Consider the following 9,131-nt stretch of genomic DNA (forward strand, 5'->3'; position numbering starts at 1 on the left):
ACGGTCCCTTCTCTGATCTAGTTTAACAGGTCATTTCTTGTTTACAGATTCGTCAGGTCCTTGCCTGGCTCGGGCCCTTATCATAGGGCTCTGTAACACGTATGTTTTATTATCTCTGAATTTACAGCTATCAACAAGTAAAGTTCGTTAACCAGAATGTGTACCGTACGGAAAAGCAAACAAATAACAAAATTTGCAAGATGATAACAGTCGATATTAGCCATCAGCAGGTAAGGTCATCAAGCCGCACCATACATACGTCAGACAGTAACATCAGTTGTATAACAGGATGTATATATGTTGTTGGATTTAAGGGCTATCACCTAAAGGTCATGAACCCAGAATGTGAACCATAAGTTCAACATAAAATGATCGTCCAGGTCCAGCAGGTAGCTGCATATGAAGCTATGAATGTCTGTCTTGATTACTGACTACGTAGAGGGAAGGGTTTGGGTAGGAAAGGAATTCGGGAGGCGTATTTTGAGGGGTTCTCGGGAGTGTGATGAGTAGGGACACAAAAATAGTCCTTCTCAGGAGGAGGGTAACAGGTCCTGAGGCTCAGCCCAGGTGATGGTGTGAGCAGTACACACATCACCAGCACACCTTTGATGGCGCTCCTACACCTTCGTGGCTGCTGCACTCCACACAGGAGCAGGGGATGATGGCACATATCTATGAAGCGAAAAGGTTTTCGATGAGACTGTGCTATTTCTTCCCTTCCCTGGTCGATGATACAGCCTTTCCCCAAGGTTACTTGTCATTCCTGGTGTAACGACTTATGGGTTGAGTCCGGTAACACCTTTTGAATAATAGTATGGAACAGAGTGGAGTGACCAAGATGAACAGCGTGTTCTGCACTTCAACTGATTAATTATATGATAAGAATTAAGAGAATTACACACCATAAATGTCACTTGCAAGGATCAAGCCAGAGATGAAGCATAGATAACTAGAAGGGTTAAGGAAACAAAAATTGTAAAATACCTTTACCCGGGATGAGTAGCACCTGTGGCAATGGACACACCTTCGTAATGCTTGATCACTTACAAGCGACAAACTATGATACGTAAACCTTAGGTACTGTTCGTCAGGAGAACAATTTACAAATATTCATAAAAGACATATATATGTTAGATATATCTTTATCCGAGACGTGTAACACTTGTGTGGATAGACACAGCTTTGTAATGCATGATCCATTACACGAAATGAACTTCACTAACGAAGAGTTATACAACGCGTCGTTGAAGAACATTAATCAAATACCTATACAGAATTTTTATGTTACGTAAAAGATATTTCTTGATAGTAGTAAACACAAGAAATGGTGACGAAAGAAAAGGGATGTAGAGGTAAATATTTTGTTAAAAAATGAATTGCTCCTGCCTTAAACTAGCTCCTTGCAATGGATTTTGTTTTAGATACCCACAGTAAGATATATTGTGTGATTAATCACTATAAATGTTTATGTTTAACAGATCTTTTATTTCTTATAGTATTTCACTGATTCAGGTTTAAGAACCTTGGTTCTGAACAACTATTATAATGCAACACAATACATATTTACCATAAATAAATCATTTATCACAATAACCATTATGTTTGTACCAGATTCTTTAAGTCCTCAATCACGTTTGTTAATATATAAGGAATTTCTCCGCCACATTTCAATACATAACATATATCTACACGTGTGGAAATATATGTATATGTTTTTATAAATTTTTCCTTGGCTTTTATAATTAAGGTGTAAGATATCCTTCTGAAGAGAATACTAGATAATATTATAGGTTATGTGTGTGTGTGTGTGTGTGTGTGTGTGTGTGTGTGTGTGTGTGTGAGCGCACATAGGAGTGAAAACATATTTTACACTTACAAGGTTAAGAGACGGGGCAACACGAGTGTACAAATCCTTCCTCAAAAGACTCACGTGATAATGATTAAAGTAGTATACACACACACACACACACACACACACACACACACACACACACACACACACACACACGCACAAACACACACACACACACACACACACACACACACACACACACAAACACACACACACAAATACACACAGAGCGGCGCTTTCAATTTTTGATGTACATTGATTTCCTATCTTAGTTTCGTCTACGGAATTCTACATCTTCAGTTCAGCACAACATTGTGGTAATGAAGGGAAAGTCACCACATTTACAAGCCGAGTGTACGTAGCTTATCCCACCTCGTTAGAGAGAAAACGTACCTGTATTTGAATTAATGAACGGGCACAGAGAAGACTAAATTTTATCACACATTTATTATACAACTATATAATTCATATTATATACATTACCACATTTCCTGCACTTTCCATCACAAATTTGCTGAGGTCATAACCTTGTAGTTACCATTACCTTACAACCTTAAGGATGGTGGTCTACAACACCTCTAGATTGATGGAGAAAACGAAAAGTTTCGTTTTACTATTAAGACCACAGAAATGCGGTAATTCCACTTCACTACCACTAACTACTAGTTATTTTACTTGTTGATTTTCACGGCTAAGATTTTCATTCTCTGAGCGAAGCCATACAATAATCGTCCTTATCTACTCTGAGCATTGGATAGCCTCCTGATGATCAAGATTGCTGTTTTGGTTGTCCGTTTCCCTTGTTACTGCTGCGCCTCACTGCACACCTTACATGAGTGCCTTCCACAGTATTAGGGACAGCTGCTGGGCCTCACTGTAGCTACTTCTGGGACGGTTGCCAATCTTCCTCGTATTCCCTCATGACCACAGCGCCAAACCGACTCCCGCCATCAGGCCGAAACGCACAAACATTTCTGACAAAATTGAGACAACCGCTTTCGCGTCAGTTTTGACACCAAGTGAATTTCTACGACAATTACGCTCAAGATGCTTGGTTTTTCGTTCATGGATTGAACAGAAGCAACCAACGATGGTTGCTACTGCCCAATCCATGAAGTCCCCCCCACCACGGAAAGGTAACCAAGCTTCGGGGGGGATGGGTGTTTACCCTGACGCCAACGGAGAAACTCAATATTAGTGCAGAGATCTTTTCCTCGGTAAAGAAAGTGTAGCCGGACTCCGCCCTCATGAGGTTACTGCACGACAGCAAAGATCACCCTTTGGTAGGCTGTGCTATAGGCAGCACAGCTCCGTCAAAGATCTCACTCCATAAGTGAACTTATATAGATTCCTTTTTGAACATTTTGTCTTGTCTATAAGGAACTCATCAGTTCTTCTCCAGTGAAAGCAAAAAATCATCCAGAAATTCATTTGCTTCCTCAATATCAGGATCTTGTGGCTCTGCGTGGGGGACGGGGCTGGTGGGCTGTGTGTCTGCCTGTGTCTGGGGAACGAGGCTGGTAGTCTCTGTGACTGGTTGTGTCTGGGGACCGGGGCTGGTGGTCTCTGTGACTTGCTGTGTCTGGGGAGCGGGGCTGGTGGTCTCTGTGACTTGCTGTGTCTGGGAAGCGGGGCTGGTGGTCTCTGTGACTGGCTGTGTCTGGAGATCAGGGGAAGTCTTGGGTATAAATTTCAATATACTGTGAGCGATATCGTCTCTCAACCGATTCCTCTCGATCTTCTCTTGCACGGCCTTCATGATACGTTTGGGCGGCTTTCTCCATTTTCTTTGCATTTCAGTTGGTGATCCTGCGCCATCGAGCCACATGATACCAGAATAGTATCGTTCCTGTTTCCCAACGGGTCCAATCTTGGTGTCACACATGATGCCGAGTGAACCCAAATGGCGGCCGATGTTTACGTTGGAAGCCACGGGCTCGTTATGTATCTTGCAGTAACTTTCATACCGTTGCTGCAGCTCTTTCCTGCTGATAAGGTACCGCTTCATAGTAATAGTCTTTCCCTTCATTTGAACGAAGGTATTCATGAAACTAACAAAGGAAGCCTTTCCTTTGTAATCCCGTTTGTAGTAACAGAAAGCCATTGAAGACGTGGACTGGGTCAGGCGAAGTTACACAGACTAACAAGATAGTCCTATAATCAATGGTCCTGTATCAGCACTGGACTCGAAATACGTCAGAACGACAATTTCAACCCAGGGCTGGAGGGGCAATTGATGATATTCTCACGTCTTGCTCAACCAAGTAACCTCGGTTAGACCTTGTTTGTATTCAAATATAGTAAAGTTAATATAGTGAAGCTTGATGATTCTATTCATATGTAAGTTGCAATGTAGTTTGTATATATATATATATATATATATATATATATATATATATATATATATATATATATATATATATATATATATATATATATATATATATATATTCGTATATATTTTCAATAATGGATGGAACTTGGCTCCTAAGGTGATTTTGTTGTTGGAGTTGGACCTCCAGCCATTCTGTCCACCTTTTCCCTTTCTAGACATGTGGTGGTGCATTGGGTAGTGTGGCAACCTTCGTCTTCATCTTTTTGGATGCAGGCTTGCAAACCTCGTGGAGTAGTTGTGGGGTTTGCTTCTTTGCTGTACCCGACATAGCCATCTGGGCGTAGCTATCTACCCGGGCTGGTGGGTCAGCCAGCATAGCTACACGCTCACTCGGTACCTGGGCTGGTGGACGAGCAGCCTTCCTTTCTTCCATGGCTACAGTCTGCCTAACGACCTGGGGTTGTGGAGCAGCCAACCTTACTACCACCCAGGTTGGTTGGGCAGCCTTCTTTCGTTTCTTTGCTACACCCTTCTGGTTGGGCTGGTTGGGCAACTTTTTTTTTCCTCTTCTTCGATACAACCTGCCAACCGAATTAGTCTGCTGGTGGGTCCGATTCTTTCATGGATACAACCTCTGTAGCCACTTGGGCTGGCGGGTCAACCTTCGGTTGTAGGTAAAAGTATATATATAGAATAATGTGGTTATCATCAGCAGCCAGAGGCCATTCCTCCCTCCTTGCCTGCAGAGTTCTTGATTTTCTGGAAAGTTCTACGAGATTCTGGTAAGATAAATACCATTGAGAGGACGTTGTTAGGGGACAGTCAGGTTCAGTTTAGAGTTGGTTGTGGGATGGTCCTTTTACTGTGTCGTATCAGCCAGATGGGTATTTCTTTTCACAGTTTTCGTTAAAGTTTGTTTTCTAGAGGCATAATCTAGAGCACTATTTTCCATATGTTTATCATTTTTCTTGTTATAGTTTGATTATGATCATTAGTTTTGTTATTGTAGACTTTCAGATATTTGATGTTATGTTTGTGATTCCCGTGGAAGCGTCTGACATCTTGCTAGAAGACTTTCTGGTCACAATATTTCTGCACTGGGGAGTTGATCGTATTCTTTTATTGCAGGTTTTGTTATTATCTTGCTTTACATTAAGGTCTACTGGAGGTTTTCCCAATGCTGGTTGAACATATGTCCAGCAACAGGAGATGGCGTAAGATACAGTATTGATGAAACTTATCTATCTATATACCTATCTAAATATCGCTCTATCAATCTATCAATCAAACTATCTATCTATCTATCTATCTATCTTTATCTGAAAGTCAACAATGATTGAATCATTGATATATGAAGTATAACAATGTCCTCTCAATGGCAATTATCTCACCAGAATCTTCTAGAACCTTCCAGAAAACTATGAACTCTGCAGGCAAGGAGGGAGGAATGGTCTCCGGCTATTGATAAAACCATATTATTCCATATATATGTTTATATATACATATTTATGTATATATATGAATGTATATATAACGTACAGAATAATGCGGCCATCATCAGTATCGAAGAAAACTGAAAAGATGAGGTCCCACCGAGATTCGAACTCGGACTGCTGGATCCAAAGTCCAGAGTGCTAACCCTTACACCATGGGACCTGATAAGAAAAGATGTGATTTCATCTAAATGTTTTACATATAATCAACCAGAGGCCATTCCTCCCTCCCTGCCTGCAGGGTTCAAGGTTTTCTAGAAGGTTCTCGAAGATTCTGGTAAGATCATTACCTTTGAGAGGTCGTCGTTAGATGACAGTCAGGTTCACTCTATGGTTGGTGTTTGTAGTTGGTTGTCCGAGGATGTTGTTATACTTGATCAATTTTGTAATTGTTGACTTTCAGGTAGGAAGTACTCATTTACGATGCATCCTTGTACTCACAACAACCTTATGAGTCACTTCAAGATTTATCTTCACTACAACTTTATCTTCACTACACTATTAAGGTTGAAGTCAATGGTCACATTCACTACAATCTCAACACGACTGGTCTTATACCTAACCCATATTATCACTACATCCATGTACATGTATTTCTTGCAGAATAACGCAGATATCAATGATTTCTGTGAAAATTGACATATACAGCCTTACGTATCTATCGATCTGTCTAATATCTGTTTTTAGCTATCTATCTATCTATCTATCTATCTATCTTTTTAAATCAGAAAGTTAACAACAATATCATTAATGATACGTATAACTAGTTCTCTCAATGGCAGTTCCTACCCAGAATCTTCGAGAACCTTCTAGAAAACCTTGAACTCTTCAGGCAGGGAGGGAGGAATGGCCTCTGGTTGATTATATGTAAAACATTTAGATGAAATCACATCTTTTCTTATCAGGTCCCATGGTGTAAGGGTTAGCACTCTGGACTTTGGATCCAGCAATCCGAATTCGAATCTCGGTGGGACCTCACCTTTTCAGTTTTCTTAGAAACTGATGATGGAACTGAGCCATATAGTTGACCTTCGATGGACATATATTTCTTACGGCCCACCATTTTATTTAAGTATGAAGATCTCACGGCAGAGAGGAAACGTGTGATATTCAAAATCAAAAGCCGCAATTGCCCTCATGGTAATGGTCGACATGTTTGCAGACAGATGACACAGACATGTGAGAAGTTAGACAAATATGGACGTTCCTGGTTTCTGTATAGCCTAGGTTTATTATCACTTGTAATGAAGGAGAAATGTTGCACATTATTCCACACCTTTTAATTTAGGCTAGGTTAGGCTAGGATGACTAGGGTCCATAACGTAACAGAGCTGGGAAATGCATCATATCGGATCTGTATTTGTGCAAAATGGCGCGTTTGTGGAAATAATTTACGGAATGCCGGAGAGAATCCACCTCCACCAGAAATAATGTCTCAGACCATACAATATCTGCTGTTGGACGAGCAGGGGACATTAGACCAATATATTCCTGTAGTTTACTGCTGTTCCCAAACACGAAGCAAGACATTCGTAAAAGCGTTAAACTGAACTTTTCCATCGGTTTTCATATCTTTAATTACTCAAACCAATTCCAACAGATGGAAAAAATCATTTGAAAAATCAGAAATTATTTGCCTATAAAAAGCATTTTGATCGATCGTACCAAATATTCAATTATTTCTGTACCCGACAAAATATTCAGTCACTCCTATATCCAACATTTTTCCTGCTGGCTGGTGCCGTTAAAGTCATATGGTAAATTACCGCAATTATATTATAGATATATTCATCTATATGGAATGGCTCAGCGTGAAGAAACATATATATTTTCACTAAATCCTCCTCTTCACTACACTCCCATCTTCACTACATAGTTCTAACACATCTTGACTACACCATTGTATGACCACATTGTGTTCTTATCTTCACCACAGCCTCGGCAAAATTGATGTTTTCTTTACACATCAGGGTAGATGGCCATCTTTATGATGACAGAGAACACACATAACATATCAAACCACTTATCTTTAGTCACTTTAATCTAATTTCTGCTGATAAAAACGAATTATAATGACAATCCTTGTGTTCTGTGACAGGGCATTGTACGAGTGAAGGCACTGTTGTCAGGCACATGTATCAAACTATTGAGAAATAAATTTAACTGTATTAAAGTATTAACTTCACTATATTAGACTTCTCTATATTAAGCTATGCTAGGATATGATCAGTTCCCAGGTTATATAAGGGCGGGAGCCGGGCCGAGAGCATCATTTGAGCTGCGACCTCTGTCGAGTGAACATCTCTGCTCCGCCTTGCAAGCTCCCTCAACCTTTCCTCGAACACTTCAATATAATAATGTTCACCAAGGAGGTAGGACGATCCTCCTTTGTCCAGGAGATGGAATTTGAATATGTCCATGTATTTGACATGGGCTATGGCTGTGTGGACATGGAAGTGGAATACCCAGACGTGGAAGTGATGGATGGAGTGGAACTTGGCTGTGTGGATATGGAGGTGGAATACCCAGACGTTGAAGAGATGGTTGGAGTGGAATTGGTGGAATACCCGGACGTGGAAGTCATGGATGGAGTGGAATTTGGCTGTGTGGATATGGAGGTGGAATACCCAGAAGTGGAATTGGAGGAAATGGAATATGGGTGAAGCTGGTATGAACGCCATATGGATTTGGTGAAGGTTGACCTCGTAATGTGTTGACGTAAAACAGGTCAACCACTATGACCATGTGGCGGGGAGGGCCACATCCACCAACCACGAAGCGAGCCCCACCACGGTTTGACACACGCTCCCCGTGCCAAAAGATTCAGTTGGTGAGGAACCGGAGTCCTTTCTTCCTGCTGGTGCTGCAGGAGAACACGGCCCTAGAGTGGACACTGGAGGTGTGTTTGTGTTTGTGTTTGGGTTATCAATGAGGAACCAACACCAAGACAACTTTAGTTTTGCCCCGCCAAGGATTACGTTAATCCAGCGGAAATCTGGCTTTCTCCCAGTAGTGGATGACACATAATATCTACGTAGGGACGTTGTAAAACAAAGAAAGAAAAAAAATGGGAACATTATCCCGCCCAAAAAAATACATAAATTTACGGGGATAATTTCCTTCATCTTCAAAGAAAAAAAGAAACTCTTCCGACGCTACCGTGCCTTCCATAAAGCAACCCTAAAAGAAATCACTTTCTACACAATGCGCAAGGATTCGGTTAGCCAATCTTCATATGGCTAGGGCTATTCTTCCCTCTGATTGATTCATTTTTCAAGATTAAGGAAAGTTATAATAAAAATATTGTATTGAGTTTCTCCGTTGGCGTCAGGTAAACACCCATCCCCCCCGAAGCTTGGTTACCTTTCCGTGGTGGGGGGGACTTCATGGATTGGGCAGTAGCAACCATCGTTGGTTGCTTCTGTTCAATCCATGAACGAAAAACCAAGCA

General features: G+C 41.0%; 1 non-coding gene across 1 annotated transcript; it reads right to left on the reverse strand.

Annotated features, from left to right (window-relative positions):
- Positions 1 to 5,771: 5,771 nt before the first annotated feature.
- On the reverse strand, positions 5,772 to 5,843 carry TRNAQ-UUG (transfer RNA glutamine (anticodon UUG)). The gene has a single exon. It is a non-coding gene; the product is annotated as a tRNA-Gln (tRNA).
- Between the last annotated feature and the right edge of the window lie 3,288 nt (positions 5,844 to 9,131).

The sequence above is a fragment of the Panulirus ornatus genome, chromosome 9 (genome assembly GCF_036320965.1).
Source record: "Panulirus ornatus isolate Po-2019 chromosome 9, ASM3632096v1, whole genome shotgun sequence".
Lineage (NCBI taxonomy): Eukaryota > Metazoa > Arthropoda > Malacostraca > Decapoda > Palinuridae > Panulirus > Panulirus ornatus.